This window comes from Lathyrus oleraceus, unplaced genomic scaffold (genome assembly GCF_024323335.1).
Source record: "Lathyrus oleraceus cultivar Zhongwan6 unplaced genomic scaffold, CAAS_Psat_ZW6_1.0 chrUn0005, whole genome shotgun sequence".
NCBI lineage: Eukaryota > Viridiplantae > Streptophyta > Magnoliopsida > Fabales > Fabaceae > Lathyrus > Lathyrus oleraceus.
This window is the reverse complement of record NW_026112396.1, coordinates 94,942-109,984: the sequence shown is the minus strand read 5'-3', so window position 1 is coordinate 109,984 and position 15,043 is coordinate 94,942. Positions and strand designations below refer to the sequence as shown.

The 15,043-nt window shown below is 40.2% G+C and overlaps 50 non-coding genes and 6 pseudogenes across 50 annotated transcripts; all 56 read right to left on the bottom strand.

Moving 5' to 3' along the window:
* Positions 1-126: 126 nt before the first annotated feature.
* On the bottom strand, positions 127-245 carry LOC127111855 (5S ribosomal RNA). Its single transcript, XR_007798455.1, has one exon. It is a non-coding gene; the product is annotated as a 5S ribosomal RNA (ribosomal RNA).
* A 161-nt stretch (positions 246-406) lies between these two features.
* On the bottom strand, positions 407-525 carry LOC127111854 (5S ribosomal RNA). Its single transcript, XR_007798454.1, has one exon. It is a non-coding gene; the product is annotated as a 5S ribosomal RNA (ribosomal RNA).
* Positions 526-686: 161 nt separating this feature from the next.
* On the bottom strand, positions 687-805 carry LOC127111853 (5S ribosomal RNA). Its single transcript, XR_007798453.1, has one exon. It is a non-coding gene; the product is annotated as a 5S ribosomal RNA (ribosomal RNA).
* Positions 806-966: 161 nt separating this feature from the next.
* Positions 967-1,085, bottom strand: LOC127111851 (5S ribosomal RNA). The gene has a single exon (XR_007798451.1). It is a non-coding gene; the product is annotated as a 5S ribosomal RNA (ribosomal RNA).
* A 161-nt stretch (positions 1,086-1,246) lies between these two features.
* Positions 1,247-1,365, bottom strand: LOC127111850 (5S ribosomal RNA). The gene has a single exon (XR_007798450.1). It is a non-coding gene; the product is annotated as a 5S ribosomal RNA (ribosomal RNA).
* Positions 1,366-1,526: 161 nt separating this feature from the next.
* Positions 1,527-1,645, bottom strand: LOC127111849 (5S ribosomal RNA). Its single transcript, XR_007798449.1, has one exon. It is a non-coding gene; the product is annotated as a 5S ribosomal RNA (ribosomal RNA).
* A 161-nt stretch (positions 1,646-1,806) lies between these two features.
* On the bottom strand, positions 1,807-1,925 carry LOC127111848 (5S ribosomal RNA). Its single transcript, XR_007798448.1, has one exon. It is a non-coding gene; the product is annotated as a 5S ribosomal RNA (ribosomal RNA).
* Positions 1,926-1,974: 49 nt separating this feature from the next.
* On the bottom strand, positions 1,975-2,097 carry LOC127111461 (uncharacterized; annotated as a pseudogene).
* Positions 2,098-2,258: 161 nt separating this feature from the next.
* On the bottom strand, positions 2,259-2,377 carry LOC127111847 (5S ribosomal RNA). The gene has a single exon (XR_007798447.1). It is a non-coding gene; the product is annotated as a 5S ribosomal RNA (ribosomal RNA).
* Positions 2,378-2,538: 161 nt separating this feature from the next.
* Positions 2,539-2,657, bottom strand: LOC127111846 (5S ribosomal RNA). Its single transcript, XR_007798446.1, has one exon. It is a non-coding gene; the product is annotated as a 5S ribosomal RNA (ribosomal RNA).
* A 161-nt stretch (positions 2,658-2,818) lies between these two features.
* On the bottom strand, positions 2,819-2,937 carry LOC127111845 (5S ribosomal RNA). Its single transcript, XR_007798445.1, has one exon. It is a non-coding gene; the product is annotated as a 5S ribosomal RNA (ribosomal RNA).
* A 161-nt stretch (positions 2,938-3,098) lies between these two features.
* Positions 3,099-3,217, bottom strand: LOC127111844 (5S ribosomal RNA). Its single transcript, XR_007798444.1, has one exon. It is a non-coding gene; the product is annotated as a 5S ribosomal RNA (ribosomal RNA).
* A 161-nt stretch (positions 3,218-3,378) lies between these two features.
* On the bottom strand, positions 3,379-3,497 carry LOC127111843 (5S ribosomal RNA). The gene has a single exon (XR_007798443.1). It is a non-coding gene; the product is annotated as a 5S ribosomal RNA (ribosomal RNA).
* A 49-nt stretch (positions 3,498-3,546) lies between these two features.
* On the bottom strand, positions 3,547-3,669 carry LOC127111460 (uncharacterized; annotated as a pseudogene).
* Positions 3,670-3,830: 161 nt separating this feature from the next.
* LOC127111842 (5S ribosomal RNA) lies at positions 3,831-3,949 on the bottom strand. The gene has a single exon (XR_007798442.1). It is a non-coding gene; the product is annotated as a 5S ribosomal RNA (ribosomal RNA).
* A 161-nt stretch (positions 3,950-4,110) lies between these two features.
* On the bottom strand, positions 4,111-4,229 carry LOC127111840 (5S ribosomal RNA). The gene has a single exon (XR_007798440.1). It is a non-coding gene; the product is annotated as a 5S ribosomal RNA (ribosomal RNA).
* A 161-nt stretch (positions 4,230-4,390) lies between these two features.
* On the bottom strand, positions 4,391-4,509 carry LOC127111839 (5S ribosomal RNA). Its single transcript, XR_007798439.1, has one exon. It is a non-coding gene; the product is annotated as a 5S ribosomal RNA (ribosomal RNA).
* A 161-nt stretch (positions 4,510-4,670) lies between these two features.
* LOC127111838 (5S ribosomal RNA) lies at positions 4,671-4,789 on the bottom strand. Its single transcript, XR_007798438.1, has one exon. It is a non-coding gene; the product is annotated as a 5S ribosomal RNA (ribosomal RNA).
* A 161-nt stretch (positions 4,790-4,950) lies between these two features.
* LOC127111837 (5S ribosomal RNA) lies at positions 4,951-5,069 on the bottom strand. Its single transcript, XR_007798437.1, has one exon. It is a non-coding gene; the product is annotated as a 5S ribosomal RNA (ribosomal RNA).
* A 161-nt stretch (positions 5,070-5,230) lies between these two features.
* On the bottom strand, positions 5,231-5,349 carry LOC127111836 (5S ribosomal RNA). Its single transcript, XR_007798436.1, has one exon. It is a non-coding gene; the product is annotated as a 5S ribosomal RNA (ribosomal RNA).
* A 161-nt stretch (positions 5,350-5,510) lies between these two features.
* LOC127111834 (5S ribosomal RNA) lies at positions 5,511-5,629 on the bottom strand. Its single transcript, XR_007798434.1, has one exon. It is a non-coding gene; the product is annotated as a 5S ribosomal RNA (ribosomal RNA).
* Positions 5,630-5,790: 161 nt separating this feature from the next.
* Positions 5,791-5,909, bottom strand: LOC127111833 (5S ribosomal RNA). The gene has a single exon (XR_007798433.1). It is a non-coding gene; the product is annotated as a 5S ribosomal RNA (ribosomal RNA).
* A 161-nt stretch (positions 5,910-6,070) lies between these two features.
* On the bottom strand, positions 6,071-6,189 carry LOC127111832 (5S ribosomal RNA). The gene has a single exon (XR_007798432.1). It is a non-coding gene; the product is annotated as a 5S ribosomal RNA (ribosomal RNA).
* A 48-nt stretch (positions 6,190-6,237) lies between these two features.
* Positions 6,238-6,360, bottom strand: LOC127111492 (uncharacterized; annotated as a pseudogene).
* Positions 6,361-6,520: 160 nt separating this feature from the next.
* LOC127111831 (5S ribosomal RNA) lies at positions 6,521-6,639 on the bottom strand. Its single transcript, XR_007798431.1, has one exon. It is a non-coding gene; the product is annotated as a 5S ribosomal RNA (ribosomal RNA).
* Positions 6,640-6,800: 161 nt separating this feature from the next.
* On the bottom strand, positions 6,801-6,919 carry LOC127111830 (5S ribosomal RNA). Its single transcript, XR_007798430.1, has one exon. It is a non-coding gene; the product is annotated as a 5S ribosomal RNA (ribosomal RNA).
* Positions 6,920-7,080: 161 nt separating this feature from the next.
* Positions 7,081-7,199, bottom strand: LOC127111828 (5S ribosomal RNA). The gene has a single exon (XR_007798428.1). It is a non-coding gene; the product is annotated as a 5S ribosomal RNA (ribosomal RNA).
* A 161-nt stretch (positions 7,200-7,360) lies between these two features.
* On the bottom strand, positions 7,361-7,479 carry LOC127111827 (5S ribosomal RNA). The gene has a single exon (XR_007798427.1). It is a non-coding gene; the product is annotated as a 5S ribosomal RNA (ribosomal RNA).
* Positions 7,480-7,640: 161 nt separating this feature from the next.
* On the bottom strand, positions 7,641-7,759 carry LOC127111826 (5S ribosomal RNA). Its single transcript, XR_007798426.1, has one exon. It is a non-coding gene; the product is annotated as a 5S ribosomal RNA (ribosomal RNA).
* A 49-nt stretch (positions 7,760-7,808) lies between these two features.
* Positions 7,809-7,931, bottom strand: LOC127111447 (uncharacterized; annotated as a pseudogene).
* Positions 7,932-8,091: 160 nt separating this feature from the next.
* On the bottom strand, positions 8,092-8,210 carry LOC127111825 (5S ribosomal RNA). The gene has a single exon (XR_007798425.1). It is a non-coding gene; the product is annotated as a 5S ribosomal RNA (ribosomal RNA).
* A 161-nt stretch (positions 8,211-8,371) lies between these two features.
* LOC127111824 (5S ribosomal RNA) lies at positions 8,372-8,490 on the bottom strand. Its single transcript, XR_007798424.1, has one exon. It is a non-coding gene; the product is annotated as a 5S ribosomal RNA (ribosomal RNA).
* Positions 8,491-8,651: 161 nt separating this feature from the next.
* LOC127111823 (5S ribosomal RNA) lies at positions 8,652-8,770 on the bottom strand. The gene has a single exon (XR_007798423.1). It is a non-coding gene; the product is annotated as a 5S ribosomal RNA (ribosomal RNA).
* Positions 8,771-8,931: 161 nt separating this feature from the next.
* Positions 8,932-9,050, bottom strand: LOC127111822 (5S ribosomal RNA). The gene has a single exon (XR_007798422.1). It is a non-coding gene; the product is annotated as a 5S ribosomal RNA (ribosomal RNA).
* Positions 9,051-9,212: 162 nt separating this feature from the next.
* LOC127111820 (5S ribosomal RNA) lies at positions 9,213-9,331 on the bottom strand. Its single transcript, XR_007798421.1, has one exon. It is a non-coding gene; the product is annotated as a 5S ribosomal RNA (ribosomal RNA).
* Positions 9,332-9,492: 161 nt separating this feature from the next.
* On the bottom strand, positions 9,493-9,611 carry LOC127111819 (5S ribosomal RNA). The gene has a single exon (XR_007798420.1). It is a non-coding gene; the product is annotated as a 5S ribosomal RNA (ribosomal RNA).
* Positions 9,612-9,772: 161 nt separating this feature from the next.
* LOC127111818 (5S ribosomal RNA) lies at positions 9,773-9,891 on the bottom strand. The gene has a single exon (XR_007798419.1). It is a non-coding gene; the product is annotated as a 5S ribosomal RNA (ribosomal RNA).
* A 161-nt stretch (positions 9,892-10,052) lies between these two features.
* LOC127111816 (5S ribosomal RNA) lies at positions 10,053-10,171 on the bottom strand. Its single transcript, XR_007798417.1, has one exon. It is a non-coding gene; the product is annotated as a 5S ribosomal RNA (ribosomal RNA).
* A 161-nt stretch (positions 10,172-10,332) lies between these two features.
* On the bottom strand, positions 10,333-10,451 carry LOC127111815 (5S ribosomal RNA). Its single transcript, XR_007798416.1, has one exon. It is a non-coding gene; the product is annotated as a 5S ribosomal RNA (ribosomal RNA).
* Positions 10,452-10,500: 49 nt separating this feature from the next.
* LOC127111491 (uncharacterized) lies at positions 10,501-10,623 on the bottom strand (annotated as a pseudogene).
* A 160-nt stretch (positions 10,624-10,783) lies between these two features.
* LOC127111814 (5S ribosomal RNA) lies at positions 10,784-10,902 on the bottom strand. Its single transcript, XR_007798415.1, has one exon. It is a non-coding gene; the product is annotated as a 5S ribosomal RNA (ribosomal RNA).
* Positions 10,903-11,063: 161 nt separating this feature from the next.
* Positions 11,064-11,182, bottom strand: LOC127111813 (5S ribosomal RNA). The gene has a single exon (XR_007798414.1). It is a non-coding gene; the product is annotated as a 5S ribosomal RNA (ribosomal RNA).
* Positions 11,183-11,343: 161 nt separating this feature from the next.
* Positions 11,344-11,462, bottom strand: LOC127111812 (5S ribosomal RNA). Its single transcript, XR_007798413.1, has one exon. It is a non-coding gene; the product is annotated as a 5S ribosomal RNA (ribosomal RNA).
* A 160-nt stretch (positions 11,463-11,622) lies between these two features.
* On the bottom strand, positions 11,623-11,741 carry LOC127111811 (5S ribosomal RNA). The gene has a single exon (XR_007798412.1). It is a non-coding gene; the product is annotated as a 5S ribosomal RNA (ribosomal RNA).
* Positions 11,742-11,902: 161 nt separating this feature from the next.
* On the bottom strand, positions 11,903-12,021 carry LOC127111810 (5S ribosomal RNA). The gene has a single exon (XR_007798411.1). It is a non-coding gene; the product is annotated as a 5S ribosomal RNA (ribosomal RNA).
* A 161-nt stretch (positions 12,022-12,182) lies between these two features.
* LOC127111809 (5S ribosomal RNA) lies at positions 12,183-12,301 on the bottom strand. The gene has a single exon (XR_007798410.1). It is a non-coding gene; the product is annotated as a 5S ribosomal RNA (ribosomal RNA).
* A 162-nt stretch (positions 12,302-12,463) lies between these two features.
* LOC127111808 (5S ribosomal RNA) lies at positions 12,464-12,582 on the bottom strand. Its single transcript, XR_007798409.1, has one exon. It is a non-coding gene; the product is annotated as a 5S ribosomal RNA (ribosomal RNA).
* A 159-nt stretch (positions 12,583-12,741) lies between these two features.
* Positions 12,742-12,860, bottom strand: LOC127111807 (5S ribosomal RNA). The gene has a single exon (XR_007798408.1). It is a non-coding gene; the product is annotated as a 5S ribosomal RNA (ribosomal RNA).
* Positions 12,861-13,021: 161 nt separating this feature from the next.
* LOC127111805 (5S ribosomal RNA) lies at positions 13,022-13,140 on the bottom strand. Its single transcript, XR_007798406.1, has one exon. It is a non-coding gene; the product is annotated as a 5S ribosomal RNA (ribosomal RNA).
* A 160-nt stretch (positions 13,141-13,300) lies between these two features.
* Positions 13,301-13,419, bottom strand: LOC127111804 (5S ribosomal RNA). The gene has a single exon (XR_007798405.1). It is a non-coding gene; the product is annotated as a 5S ribosomal RNA (ribosomal RNA).
* Positions 13,420-13,580: 161 nt separating this feature from the next.
* On the bottom strand, positions 13,581-13,699 carry LOC127111803 (5S ribosomal RNA). The gene has a single exon (XR_007798404.1). It is a non-coding gene; the product is annotated as a 5S ribosomal RNA (ribosomal RNA).
* A 161-nt stretch (positions 13,700-13,860) lies between these two features.
* Positions 13,861-13,979, bottom strand: LOC127111802 (5S ribosomal RNA). Its single transcript, XR_007798403.1, has one exon. It is a non-coding gene; the product is annotated as a 5S ribosomal RNA (ribosomal RNA).
* A 161-nt stretch (positions 13,980-14,140) lies between these two features.
* Positions 14,141-14,259, bottom strand: LOC127111801 (5S ribosomal RNA). Its single transcript, XR_007798402.1, has one exon. It is a non-coding gene; the product is annotated as a 5S ribosomal RNA (ribosomal RNA).
* Positions 14,260-14,419: 160 nt separating this feature from the next.
* Positions 14,420-14,538, bottom strand: LOC127111800 (5S ribosomal RNA). Its single transcript, XR_007798401.1, has one exon. It is a non-coding gene; the product is annotated as a 5S ribosomal RNA (ribosomal RNA).
* Positions 14,539-14,585: 47 nt separating this feature from the next.
* On the bottom strand, positions 14,586-14,707 carry LOC127111578 (uncharacterized; annotated as a pseudogene).
* A 161-nt stretch (positions 14,708-14,868) lies between these two features.
* Positions 14,869-14,987, bottom strand: LOC127111799 (5S ribosomal RNA). The gene has a single exon (XR_007798400.1). It is a non-coding gene; the product is annotated as a 5S ribosomal RNA (ribosomal RNA).
* Between the last annotated feature and the right edge of the window lie 56 nt (positions 14,988-15,043).

Here is a 15,043-nt window from a genome sequence, read left to right as displayed (position 1 = left end):
TCTTTCACTTATTAACGGCAAAACAAACATAATTAACGCTGAAATGCTTGTCTTCTCCTACTTTTTCCGACTCTTTTACGCCGATTAACAGAAATAAAAAGAAGTATTTAAAAAATCGCAAAAAAAGAGGTGCAACACAAGGACTTCCCAGGAGGTCACCCATCCTAGTACTACTCTCGCCCAAGCACGCTTAACTGCGGAGTTCTGATGGGATCCGGTGCATTAGTGCTGGTATGATCGCACCTGATATCTCATGCGCTTTGATTGTATATATTTTATTTCTTTCACTTATTAACGGCAAAACAAACATAATTAACGCTGAAATGCTTGTCTTCTCCTACTTTTTCCGACTCTTTTACGCCGATTAACAGAAATAAAAAGAAGTATTTAAAAAATCGCAAAAAAAGAGGTGCAACACAAGGACTTCCCAGGAGGTCACCCATCCTAGTACTACTCTCGCCCAAGCACGCTTAACTGCGGAGTTCTGATGGGATCCGGTGCATTAGTGCTGGTATGATCGCACCTGATATCTCATGCGCTTTGATTGTATATATTTTATTTCTTTCACTTATTAACGGCAAAACAAACATAATTAACGCTGAAATGCTTGTCTTCTCCTACTTTTTCCGACTCTTTTACGCCGATTAACAGAAATAAAAAGAAGTATTTAAAAAATCGCAAAAAAAGAGGTGCAACACAAGGACTTCCCAGGAGGTCACCCATCCTAGTACTACTCTCGCCCAAGCACGCTTAACTGCGGAGTTCTGATGGGATCCGGTGCATTAGTGCTGGTATGATCGCACCTGATATCTCATGCGCTTTGATTGTATATATTTTATTTCTTTCACTTATTAACGGCAAAACAAACATAATTAACGCTGAAATGCTTGTCTTCTCCTACTTTTTCCGACTCTTTTACGCCGATTAACAGAAATAAAAAGAAGTATTTAAAAAATCGCAAAAAAAGAGGTGCAACACAAGGACTTCCCAGGAGGTCACCCATCCTAGTACTACTCTCGCCCAAGCACGCTTAACTGCGGAGTTCTGATGGGATCCGGTGCATTAGTGCTGGTATGATCGCACCTGATATCTCATGCGCTTTGATTGTATATATTTTATTTCTTTCACTTATTAACGGCAAAACAAACATAATTAACGCTGAAATGCTTGTCTTCTCCTACTTTTTCCGACTCTTTTACGCCGATTAACAGAAATAAAAAGAAGTATTTAAAAAATCGCAAAAAAAGAGGTGCAACACAAGGACTTCCCAGGAGGTCACCCATCCTAGTACTACTCTCGCCCAAGCACGCTTAACTGCGGAGTTCTGATGGGATCCGGTGCATTAGTGCTGGTATGATCGCACCTGATATCTCATGCGCTTTGATTGTATATATTTTATTTCTTTCACTTATTAACGGCAAAACAAACATAATTAACGCTGAAATGCTTGTCTTCTCCTACTTTTTCCGACTCTTTTACGCCGATTAACAGAAATAAAAAGAAGTATTTAAAAAATCGCAAAAAAAGAGGTGCAACACAAGGACTTCCCAGGAGGTCACCCATCCTAGTACTACTCTCGCCCAAGCACGCTTAACTGCGGAGTTCTGATGGGATCCGGTGCATTAGTGCTGGTATGATCGCACCTGATATCTCATGCGCTTTGATTGTATATATTTTATTTCTTTCACTTATTAACGGCAAAACAAACATAATTAACGCTGAAATGCTTGTCTTCTCCTACTTTTTCCGACTCTTTTACGCCGATTAACAGAAATAAAAAGAAGTATTTAAAAAATCGCAAAAAAAGAGGTGCAACACAAGGACTTCCCAGGAGGTCACCCATCCTAGTACTACTCTCGCCCAAGCACGCTTAACTGCGGAGTTCTGATGGGATCCGGTGCATTAGTGCTGGTATGATCGCACCTGATATCTCATGCGCTTTGATTGTATATATTTTATTTCTTTCACTTATTAACGGCAAAACAAACATAATTAACGCCCAGGAGGTCACCCATCCTAGTACTACTCTCGCCCAAGCACGCTTAACTGCGGAGTTCTGATGGGATCCGGTGCATTAGTGCTGGTATGATCGCACCTGATATCTCATGCGCTTTGATTGTATATATTTTATTTCTTTCACTTATTAACGGCAAAACAAACATAATTAACGCTGAAATGCTTGTCTTCTCCTACTTTTTCCGACTCTTTTACGCCGATTAACAGAAATAAAAAGAAGTATTTAAAAAATCGCAAAAAAAGAGGTGCAACACAAGGACTTCCCAGGAGGTCACCCATCCTAGTACTACTCTCGCCCAAGCACGCTTAACTGCGGAGTTCTGATGGGATCCGGTGCATTAGTGCTGGTATGATCGCACCTGATATCTCATGCGCTTTGATTGTATATATTTTATTTCTTTCACTTATTAACGGCAAAACAAACATAATTAACGCTGAAATGCTTGTCTTCTCCTACTTTTTCCGACTCTTTTACGCCGATTAACAGAAATAAAAAGAAGTATTTAAAAAATCGCAAAAAAAGAGGTGCAACACAAGGACTTCCCAGGAGGTCACCCATCCTAGTACTACTCTCGCCCAAGCACGCTTAACTGCGGAGTTCTGATGGGATCCGGTGCATTAGTGCTGGTATGATCGCACCTGATATCTCATGCGCTTTGATTGTATATATTTTATTTCTTTCACTTATTAACGGCAAAACAAACATAATTAACGCTGAAATGCTTGTCTTCTCCTACTTTTTCCGACTCTTTTACGCCGATTAACAGAAATAAAAAGAAGTATTTAAAAAATCGCAAAAAAAGAGGTGCAACACAAGGACTTCCCAGGAGGTCACCCATCCTAGTACTACTCTCGCCCAAGCACGCTTAACTGCGGAGTTCTGATGGGATCCGGTGCATTAGTGCTGGTATGATCGCACCTGATATCTCATGCGCTTTGATTGTATATATTTTATTTCTTTCACTTATTAACGGCAAAACAAACATAATTAACGCTGAAATGCTTGTCTTCTCCTACTTTTTCCGACTCTTTTACGCCGATTAACAGAAATAAAAAGAAGTATTTAAAAAATCGCAAAAAAAGAGGTGCAACACAAGGACTTCCCAGGAGGTCACCCATCCTAGTACTACTCTCGCCCAAGCACGCTTAACTGCGGAGTTCTGATGGGATCCGGTGCATTAGTGCTGGTATGATCGCACCTGATATCTCATGCGCTTTGATTGTATATATTTTATTTCTTTCACTTATTAACGGCAAAACAAACATAATTAACGCTGAAATGCTTGTCTTCTCCTACTTTTTCCGACTCTTTTACGCCGATTAACAGAAATAAAAAGAAGTATTTAAAAAATCGCAAAAAAAGAGGTGCAACACAAGGACTTCCCAGGAGGTCACCCATCCTAGTACTACTCTCGCCCAAGCACGCTTAACTGCGGAGTTCTGATGGGATCCGGTGCATTAGTGCTGGTATGATCGCACCTGATATCTCATGCACTTTGATTGTATATATTTTATTTCTTTCACTTATTAACGGCAAAACAAACATAATTAACGCCCAGGAGGTCACCCATCCTAGTACTACTCTCGCCCAAGCACGCTTAACTGCGGAGTTCTGATGGGATCCGGTGCATTAGTGCTGGTATGATCGCACCTGATATCTCATGCGCTTTGATTGTATATATTTTATTTCTTTCACTTATTAACGGCAAAACAAACATAATTAACGCTGAAATGCTTGTCTTCTCCTACTTTTTCCGACTCTTTTACGCCGATTAACAGAAATAAAAAGAAGTATTTAAAAAATCGCAAAAAAAGAGGTGCAACACAAGGACTTCCCAGGAGGTCACCCATCCTAGTACTACTCTCGCCCAAGCACGCTTAACTGCGGAGTTCTGATGGGATCCGGTGCATTAGTGCTGGTATGATCGCACCTGATATCTCATGCGCTTTGATTGTATATATTTTATTTCTTTCACTTATTAACGGCAAAACAAACATAATTAACGCTGAAATGCTTGTCTTCTCCTACTTTTTCCGACTCTTTTACGCCGATTAACAGAAATAAAAAGAAGTATTTAAAAAATCGCAAAAAAAGAGGTGCAACACAAGGACTTCCCAGGAGGTCACCCATCCTAGTACTACTCTCGCCCAAGCACGCTTAACTGCGGAGTTCTGATGGGATCCGGTGCATTAGTGCTGGTATGATCGCACCTGATATCTCATGCGCTTTGATTGTATATATTTTATTTCTTTCACTTATTAACGGCAAAACAAACATAATTAACGCTGAAATGCTTGTCTTCTCCTACTTTTTCCGACTCTTTTACGCCGATTAACAGAAATAAAAAGAAGTATTTAAAAAATCGCAAAAAAAGAGGTGCAACACAAGGACTTCCCAGGAGGTCACCCATCCTAGTACTACTCTCGCCCAAGCACGCTTAACTGCGGAGTTCTGATGGGATCCGGTGCATTAGTGCTGGTATGATCGCACCTGATATCTCATGCGCTTTGATTGTATATATTTTATTTCTTTCACTTATTAACGGCAAAACAAACATAATTAACGCTGAAATGCTTGTCTTCTCCTACTTTTTCCGACTCTTTTACGCCGATTAACAGAAATAAAAAGAAGTATTTAAAAAATCGCAAAAAAAGAGGTGCAACACAAGGACTTCCCAGGAGGTCACCCATCCTAGTACTACTCTCGCCCAAGCACGCTTAACTGCGGAGTTCTGATGGGATCCGGTGCATTAGTGCTGGTATGATCGCACCTGATATCTCATGCGCTTTGATTGTATATATTTTATTTCTTTCACTTATTAACGGCAAAACAAACATAATTAACGCTGAAATGCTTGTCTTCTCCTACTTTTTCCGACTCTTTTACGCCGATTAACAGAAATAAAAAGAAGTATTTAAAAAATCGCAAAAAAAGAGGTGCAACACAAGGACTTCCCAGGAGGTCACCCATCCTAGTACTACTCTCGCCCAAGCACGCTTAACTGCGGAGTTCTGATGGGATCCGGTGCATTAGTGCTGGTATGATCGCACCTGATATCTCATGCGCTTTGATTGTATATATTTTATTTCTTTCACTTATTAACGGCAAAACAAACATAATTAACGCTGAAATGCTTGTCTTCTCCTACTTTTTCCGACTCTTTTACGCCGATTAACAGAAATAAAAAGAAGTATTTAAAAAATCGCAAAAAAAGAGGTGCAACACAAGGACTTCCCAGGAGGTCACCCATCCTAGTACTACTCTCGCCCAAGCACGCTTAACTGCGGAGTTCTGATGGGATCCGGTGCATTAGTGCTGGTATGATCGCACCTGATATCTCATGCGCTTTGATTGTATATATTTTATTTCTTTCACTTATTAACGGCAAAACAAACATAATTAACGCTGAAATGCTTGTCTTCTCCTACTTTTTCCGACTCTTTTACGCCGATTAACAGAAATAAAAAGAAGTATTTAAAAAATCGCAAAAAAAGAGGTGCAACACAAGGACTTCCCAGGAGGTCACCCATCCTAGTACTACTCTCGCCCAAGCACGCTTAACTGCGGAGTTCTGATGGGATCCGGTGCATTAGTGCTGGTATGATCGCACCTGATATCTCATGCGCTTTGATTGTATATATTTTATTTCTTTCACTTATTAACGGCAAAACAAACATAATTAACGCTGAAATGCTTGTCTTCTCCTACTTTTTCCGACTCTTTTACGCCGATTAACAGAAATAAAAAGAAGTATTTAAAAAATCGCAAAAAAAGAGGTGCAACACAAGGACTTCCCAGGAGGTCACCCATCCTAGTACTACTCTCGCCCAAGCACGCTTAACTGCGGAGTTCTGATGGGATCCGGTGCATTAGTGCTGGTATGATCGCACCTGATATCTCATGCGCTTTGATTGTATATATTTTATTTCTTTCACTTATTAACGGCAAAACAAACATAATTAACGCTGAAATGCTTGTCTTCTCCTACTTTTTCCGACTCTTTTACGCCGATTAACAGAAATAAAAAGAAGTATTTAAAAAATCGCAAAAAAAGAGGTGCAACACAAGGACTTCCCAGGAGGTCACCCATCCTAGTACTACTCTCGCCCAAGCACGCTTAACTGCGGAGTTCTGATGGGATCCGGTGCATTAGTGCTGGTATGATCGCACCTGATATCTCATGCGCTTTGATTGTATATATTTATTTCTTTCACTTATTAACGGCAAAACAAACATAATTAACGCCCAGGAGGTCACCCATCCTAGTACTACTCTCGCCCAAGCACGCTTAACTGCGGAGTTCTGATGGGATCCGGTGCATTAGTGCTGGTATGATCGCACCTGATATCTCATGCGCTTTGATTGTATATATTTTATTTCTTTCACTTATTAACGGCAAAACAAACATAATTAACGCTGAAATGCTTGTCTTCTCCTACTTTTCCGACTCTTTTACGCCGATTAACAGAAATAAAAAGAAGTATTTAAAAAATCGCAAAAAAAGAGGTGCAACACAAGGACTTCCCAGGAGGTCACCCATCCTAGTACTACTCTCGCCCAAGCACGCTTAACTGCGGAGTTCTGATGGGATCCGGTGCATTAGTGCTGGTATGATCGCACCTGATATCTCATGCGCTTTGATTGTATATATTTTATTTCTTTCACTTATTAACGGCAAAACAAACATAATTAACGCTGAAATGCTTGTCTTCTCCTACTTTTTCCGACTCTTTTACGCCGATTAACAGAAATAAAAAGAAGTATTTAAAAAATCGCAAAAAAAGAGGTGCAACACAAGGACTTCCCAGGAGGTCACCCATCCTAGTACTACTCTCGCCCAAGCACGCTTAACTGCGGAGTTCTGATGGGATCCGGTGCATTAGTGCTGGTATGATCGCACCTGATATCTCATGCGCTTTGATTGTATATATTTTATTTCTTTCACTTATTAACGGCAAAACAAACATAATTAACGCTGAAATGCTTGTCTTCTCCTACTTTTTCCGACTCTTTTACGCCGATTAACAGAAATAAAAAGAAGTATTTAAAAAATCGCAAAAAAAGAGGTGCAACACAAGGACTTCCCAGGAGGTCACCCATCCTAGTACTACTCTCGCCCAAGCACGCTTAACTGCGGAGTTCTGATGGGATCCGGTGCATTAGTGCTGGTATGATCGCACCTGATATCTCATGCGCTTTGATTGTATATATTTTATTTCTTTCACTTATTAACGGCAAAACAAACATAATTAACGCTGAAATGCTTGTCTTCTCCTACTTTTTCCGACTCTTTTACGCCGATTAACAGAAATAAAAAGAAGTATTTAAAAAATCGCAAAAAAAGAGGTGCAACACAAGGACTTCCCAGGAGGTCACCCATCCTAGTACTACTCTCGCCCAAGCACGCTTAACTGCGGAGTTCTGATGGGATCCGGTGCATTAGTGCTGGTATGATCGCACCTGATATCTCATGCGCTTTGATTGTATATATTTTATTTCTTTCACTTATTAACGGCAAAACAAACATAATTAACGCTGAAATGCTTGTCTTCTCCTACTTTTTCCGACTCTTTTACGCCGATTAACAGAAATAAAAAGAAGTATTTAAAAAATCGCAAAAAAAGAGGTGCAACACAAGGACTTCCCAGGAGGTCACCCATCCTAGTACTACTCTCGCCCAAGCACGCTTAACTGCGGAGTTCTGATGGGATCCGGTGCATTAGTGCTGGTATGATCGCACCTGATATCTCATGCGCTTTGATTGTATATATTTTATTTCTTTCACTTATTAACGGCAAAACAAACATAATTAACGCCCAGGAGGTCACCCATCCTAGTACTACTCTCGCCCAAGCACGCTTAACTGCGGAGTTCTGATGGGATCCGGTGCATTAGTGCTGGTATGATCGCACCTGATATCTCATGCGCTTTGATTGTATATATTTTATTTCTTTCACTTATTAACGGCAAAACAAACATAATTAACGCTGAAATGCTTGTCTTCTCCTACTTTTCCGACTCTTTTACGCCGATTAACAGAAATAAAAAGAAGTATTTAAAAAATCGCAAAAAAAGAGGTGCAACACAAGGACTTCCCAGGAGGTCACCCATCCTAGTACTACTCTCGCCCAAGCACGCTTAACTGCGGAGTTCTGATGGGATCCGGTGCATTAGTGCTGGTATGATCGCACCTGATATCTCATGCGCTTTGATTGTATATATTTTATTTCTTTCACTTATTAACGGCAAAACAAACATAATTAACGCTGAAATGCTTGTCTTCTCCTACTTTTTCCGACTCTTTTACGCCGATTAACAGAAATAAAAAGAAGTATTTAAAAAATCGCAAAAAAAGAGGTGCAACACAAGGACTTCCCAGGAGGTCACCCATCCTAGTACTACTCTCGCCCAAGCACGCTTAACTGCGGAGTTCTGATGGGATCCGGTGCATTAGTGCTGGTATGATCGCACCTGATATCTCATGCGCTTTGATTGTATATATTTTATTTCTTTCACTTATTAACGGCAAAACAAACATAATTAACGCTGAAATGCTTGTCTTCTCCTACTTTTTCCGACTCTTTTACGCCGATTAACAGAAATAAAAAGAAGTATTTAAAAAATCGCAAAAAAAGAGGTGCAACACAAGGACTTCCCAGGAGGTCACCCATCCTAGTACTACTCTCGCCCAAGCACGCTTAACTGCGGAGTTCTGATGGGATCCGGTGCATTAGTGCTGGTATGATCGCACCTGATATCTCATGCGCTTTGATTGTATATATTTTATTTCTTTCACTTATTAACGGCAAAACAAACATAATTAACGCTGAAATGCTTGTCTTCTCCTACTTTTTCCGACTCTTTTACGCCGATTAACAGAAATAAAAAGAAGTATTTAAAAAATCGCAAAAAAAGAGGTGCAACACAAGGACTTCCCAGGAGGTCACCCATCCTAGTACTACTCTCGCCCAAGCACGCTTAACTGCGGAGTTCTGATGGGATCCGGTGCATTAGTGCTGGTATGATCGCACCTGATATCTCATGCGCTTTGATTGTATATATTTTATTTCTTTCACTTATTAACGGCAAAACAAACATAATTAACGCTGAAATGCTTGTCTTCTCCTACTTTTTCCGACTCTTTTACGCCGATTAACAGAAATAAAAAGAAGTATTTAAAAAATCGCAAAAAAAAGAGGTGCAACACAAGGACTTCCCAGGAGGTCACCCATCCTAGTACTACTCTCGCCCAAGCACGCTTAACTGCGGAGTTCTGATGGGATCCGGTGCATTAGTGCTGGTATGATCGCACCTGATATCTCATGCGCTTTGATTGTATATATTTTATTTCTTTCACTTATTAACGGCAAAACAAACATAATTAACGCTGAAATGCTTGTCTTCTCCTACTTTTTCCGACTCTTTTACGCCGATTAACAGAAATAAAAAGAAGTATTTAAAAAATCGCAAAAAAAGAGGTGCAACACAAGGACTTCCCAGGAGGTCACCCATCCTAGTACTACTCTCGCCCAAGCACGCTTAACTGCGGAGTTCTGATGGGATCCGGTGCATTAGTGCTGGTATGATCGCACCTGATATCTCATGCGCTTTGATTGTATATATTTTATTTCTTTCACTTATTAACGGCAAAACAAACATAATTAACGCTGAAATGCTTGTCTTCTCCTACTTTTTCCGACTCTTTTACGCCGATTAACAGAAATAAAAAGAAGTATTTAAAAAATCGCAAAAAAAGAGGTGCAACACAAGGACTTCCCAGGAGGTCACCCATCCTAGTACTACTCTCGCCCAAGCACGCTTAACTGCGGAGTTCTGATGGGATCCGGTGCATTAGTGCTGGTATGATCGCACCTGATATCTCATGCGCTTTGATTGTATATATTTTATTTCTTTCACTTATTAACGGCAAAACAAACATAATTAACGCTGAAATGCTTGTCTTCTCCTACTTTTTCCGACTCTTTTACGCCGATTAACAGAAATAAAAAGAAGTATTTAAAAAATCGCAAAAAAAGAGGTGCAACACAAGGACTTCCCAGGAGGTCACCCATCCTAGTACTACTCTCGCCCAAGCACGCTTAACTGCGGAGTTCTGATGGGATCCGGTGCATTAGTGCTGGTATGATCGCACCTGATATCTCATGCGCTTTGATTGTATATATTTTATTTCTTTCACTTATTAACGGCAAAACAAACATAATTAACGCTGAAATGCTTGTCTTCTCCTACTTTTTCCGACTCTTTTACGCCGATTAACAGAAATAAAAAGAAGTATTTAAAAAATCGCAAAAAAAGAGGTGCAACACAAGGACTTCCCAGGAGGTCACCCATCCTAGTACTACTCTCGCCCAAGCACGCTTAACTGCGGAGTTCTGATGGGATCCGGTGCATTAGTGCTGGTATGATCGCACCTGATATCTCATGCGCTTTGATTGTATATATTTTATTTCTTTCACTTATTAACGGCAAAACAAACATAATTAACGCCCAGGAGGTCACCCATCCTAGTACTACTCTCGCCCAAGCACGCTTAACTGCGGAGTTCTGATGGGATCCGGTGCATTAGTGCTGGTATGATCGCACCTGATATCTCATGCGCTTTGATTGTATATATTTTATTTCTTTCACTTATTAACGGCAAAACAAACATAATTAACGCTGAAATGCTTGTCTTCTCCTACTTTTCCGACTCTTTTACGCCGATTAACAGAAATAAAAAGAAGTATTTAAAAAATCGCAAAAAAAGAGGTGCAACACAAGGACTTCCCAGGAGGTCACCCATCCTAGTACTACTCTCGCCCAAGCACGCTTAACTGCGGAGTTCTGATGGGATCCGGTGCATTAGTGCTGGTATGATCGCACCTGATATCTCATGCGCTTTGATTGTATATATTTTATTTCTTTCACTTATTAACGGCAAAACAAACATAATTAACGCTGAAATGCTTGTCTTCTCCTACTTTTTCCGACTCTTTTACGCCGATTAACAGAAATAAAAAGAAGTATTTAAAAAATCGCAAAAAAAGAGGTGCAACACAAGGACTTCCCAGGAGGTCACCCATCCTAGTACTACTCTCGCCCAAGCACGCTTAACTGCGGAGTTCTGATGGGATCCGGTGCATTAGTGCTGGTATGATCGCACCTGATATCTCATGCGCTTTGATTGTATATATTTTATTTCTTTCACTTATTAACGGCAAAACAAACATAATTAACGCTGAAATGCTTGTCTTCTCCTACTTTTTCCGACTCTTTTACGCCGATTAACAGAAATAAAAAGAAGTATTTAAAAAATCGCAAAAAAAGAGGTGCAACACAAGGACTTCCCAGGAGGTCACCCATCCTAGTACTACTCTCGCCCAAGCACGCTTAACTGCGGAGTTCTGATGGGATCCGGTGCATTAGTGCTGGTATGATCGCACCTGATATCTCATGCGCTTTGATTGTATATATTTTATTTCTTTCACTTATTAACGGCAAAACAAACATAATTAACGCTGAAATGCTTGTCTTCTCCTACTTTTCCGACTCTTTTACGCCGATTAACAGAAATAAAAAGAAGTATTTAAAAAATCGCAAAAAAAGAGGTGCAACACAAGGACTTCCCAGGAGGTCACCCATCCTAGTACTACTCTCGCCCAAGCACGCTTAACTGCGGAGTTCTGATGGGATCCGGTGCATTAGTGCTGGTATGATCGCACCTGATATCTCATGCGCTTTGATTGTATATATTTTATTTCTTTCACTTATTAACGGCAAAACAAACATAATTAACGCTGAAATGCTTGTCTTCTCCTACTTTTTCCGACTCTTTTACGCCGATTAACAGAAATAAAAAGAAGTATTTAAAAAATCGCAAAAAAAGAGGTGCAACACAAGGACTTCCCAGGAGGTCACCCATCCTAGTACTACTCTCGCCCAAGCACGCTTAACTGCGGAGTTCTGATGGGATCCGGTGCATTAGTGCTGGTATGATCGCACCTGATATCTCATGCGCTTTGATTGTATATATTTTATTTCTTTCACTTATTAACGGCAAAACAAACATAATTAACGCTGAAATGCTTGTCTTCTCCTACTTTTTCCGACTCTTTTACGCCGATTAACAGAAATAAAAAGAAGTATTTAAAAAATCGCAAAAAAAGAGGTGCAACACAAGGACTTCCCAGGAGGTCACCCATCCTAGTACTACTCTCGCCCAAGCACGCTTAACTGCGGAGTTCTGATGGGATCCGGTGCATTAGTGCTGGTATGATCGCACCTGATATCTCATGCGCTTTGATTGTATATATTTTATTTCTTTCACTTATTAACGGCAAAACAAACATAATTAACGCTGAAATGCTTGTCTTCTCCTACTTTTTCCGACTCTTTTACGCCGATTAACAGAAATAAAAAGAAGTATTTAAAAAATCGCAAAAAAAAGAGGTGCAACACAAGGACTTCCCAGGAGGTCACCCATCCTAGTACTACTCTCGCCCAAGCACGCTTAACTGCGGAGTTCTGATGGGATCCGGTGCATTAGTGCTGGTATGATCGCACCTGATATCTCATGCGCTTTGATTGTATATTTTATTTCTTTCACTTATTAACGGCAAAACAAACATAATTAACGCTGAAATGCTTGTCTTCTCCTACTTTTTCCGACTCTTTTACGCCGATTAACAGAAATAAAAAGAAGTATTTAAAAAATCGCAAAAAAAGAGGTGCAACACAAGGACTTCCCAGGAGGTCACCCATCCTAGTACTACTCTCGCCCAAGCACGCTTAACTGCGGAGTTCTGATGGGATCCGGTGCATTAGTGCTGGTATGATCGCACCTGATATCTCATGCGCTTTGATTGTATATATTTTATTTCTTTCACTTATTAACGGCAAAACAAACATAATTAACGCTGAAATGCTTGTCTTCTCCTACTTTTTCCGACTCTTTTACGCCGATTAACAGAAATAAAAAGAAGTATTTAAAAAATCGCAAAAAAAGAGGTGCAACACAAGGACTTCCCAGGAGGTCACCCATCCTAGTACTACTCTCGCCCAAGCACGCTTAACTGCGGAGTTCTGATGGGATCCGGTGCATTAGTGCTGGTATGATCGCACCTGATATCTCATGCGCTTTGATTGTATATATTTATTTCTTTCACTTATTAACGGCAAAACAAACATAATTAACGCTGAAATGCTTGTCTTCTCCTACTTTTTCCGACTCTTTTACGCCGATTAACAGAAATAAAAAGAAGTATTTAAAAAATCGCAAAAAAAGAGGTGCAACACAAGGACTTCCCAGGAGGTCACCCATCCTAGTACTACTCTCGCCCAAGCACGCTTAACTGCGGAGTTCTGATGGGATCCGGTGCATTAGTGCTGGTATGATCGCACCTGATATCTCATGCGCTTTGATTGTATATATTTTATTTCTTTCACTTATTAACGGCAAAACAAACATAATTAACGCTGAAATGCTTGTCTTCTCCTACTTTTTCCGACTCTTTTACGCCGATTAACAGAAATAAAAAGAAGTATTTAAAAAATCGCAAAAAAAGAGGTGCAACACAAGGACTTCCCAGGAGGTCACCCATCCTAGTACTACTCTCGCCCAAGCACGCTTAACTGCGGAGTTCTGATGGGATCCGGTGCATTAGTGCTGGTATGATCGCACCTGATATCTCATGCGCTTTGATTGTATATATTTTATTTCTTTCACTTATTAACGGCAAAACAAACATAATTAACGCTGAAATGCTTGTCTTCTCCTACTTTTTCCGACTCTTTTACGCCGATTAACAGAAATAAAAAGAAGTATTTAAAAAATCGCAAAAAAAGAGGTGCAACACAAGGACTTCCCAGGAGGTCACCCATCCTAGTACTACTCTCGCCCAAGCACGCTTAACTGCGGAGTTCTGATGGGATCCGGTGCATTAGTGCTGGTATGATCGCACCTGATATCTCATGCGCTTTGATTGTATATATTTTATTTCTTTCACTTATTAACGGCAAAACAAACATAATTAACGCTGAAATGCTTGTCTTCTCCTACTTTTTCCGACTCTTTTACGCCGATTAACAGAAATAAAAAGAAGTATTTAAAAAATCGCAAAAAAAGAGGTGCAACACAAGGACTTCCCAGGAGGTCACCCATCCTAGTACTACTCTCGCCCAAGCACGCTTAACTGCGGAGTTCTGATGGGATCCGGTGCATTAGTGCTGGTATGATCGCACCTGATATCTCATGCGCTTTGATTGTATATATTTTATTTCTTTCACTTATTAACGGCAAAACAAACATAATTAACGCTGAAATGCTTGTCTTCTCCTACTTTTTCCGACTCTTTTACGCCGATTAACAGAAAAAAAAGAAGTATTTAAAAAATCGCAAAAAAAGAGGTGCAACACAAGGACTTCCCAGGAGGTCACCCATCCTAGTACTACTCTCGCCCAAGCACGCTTAACTGCGGAGTTCTGATGGGATCCGGTGCATTAGTGCTGGTATGATCGCACCTGATATCTCATGCACTTTGATTGTATATATTTTTTCTTTCACTTATTAACGGCAAAACAAACATAATTAACGCCAGGAGGTCACCCATCCTAGTACTACTCTCGCCCAAGCACGCTTAACTGCGGAGTTCTGATGGGATCCGGTGCATTAGTGCTGGTATGATCGCACCTGATATCTCATGCGCTTTGATTGTATATATTTTATTTCTTTCACTTATTAACGGCAAAACAAACATAATTAACGCTGAAATGCTTGTCTTCTCCTACTTTTTCCGACTCTTTTACGCCGATTAACAGAAATAAAAAGAAGTATTTAAAAAATCGCAAAAAAAGAGGTGCAACACAAGGACTTCCCAGGAGGTCACCCATCCTAGTACTACTCTCGCCCAAGCACGCTTAACTGCGGAGTTCTGATGGGATCCGGTGCATTAGTGCTGGTATGATCGCACCTGATATCTCATGCGCTTTGATTGTATATATTTTATTTCTTTCACTTATTAACGGCAA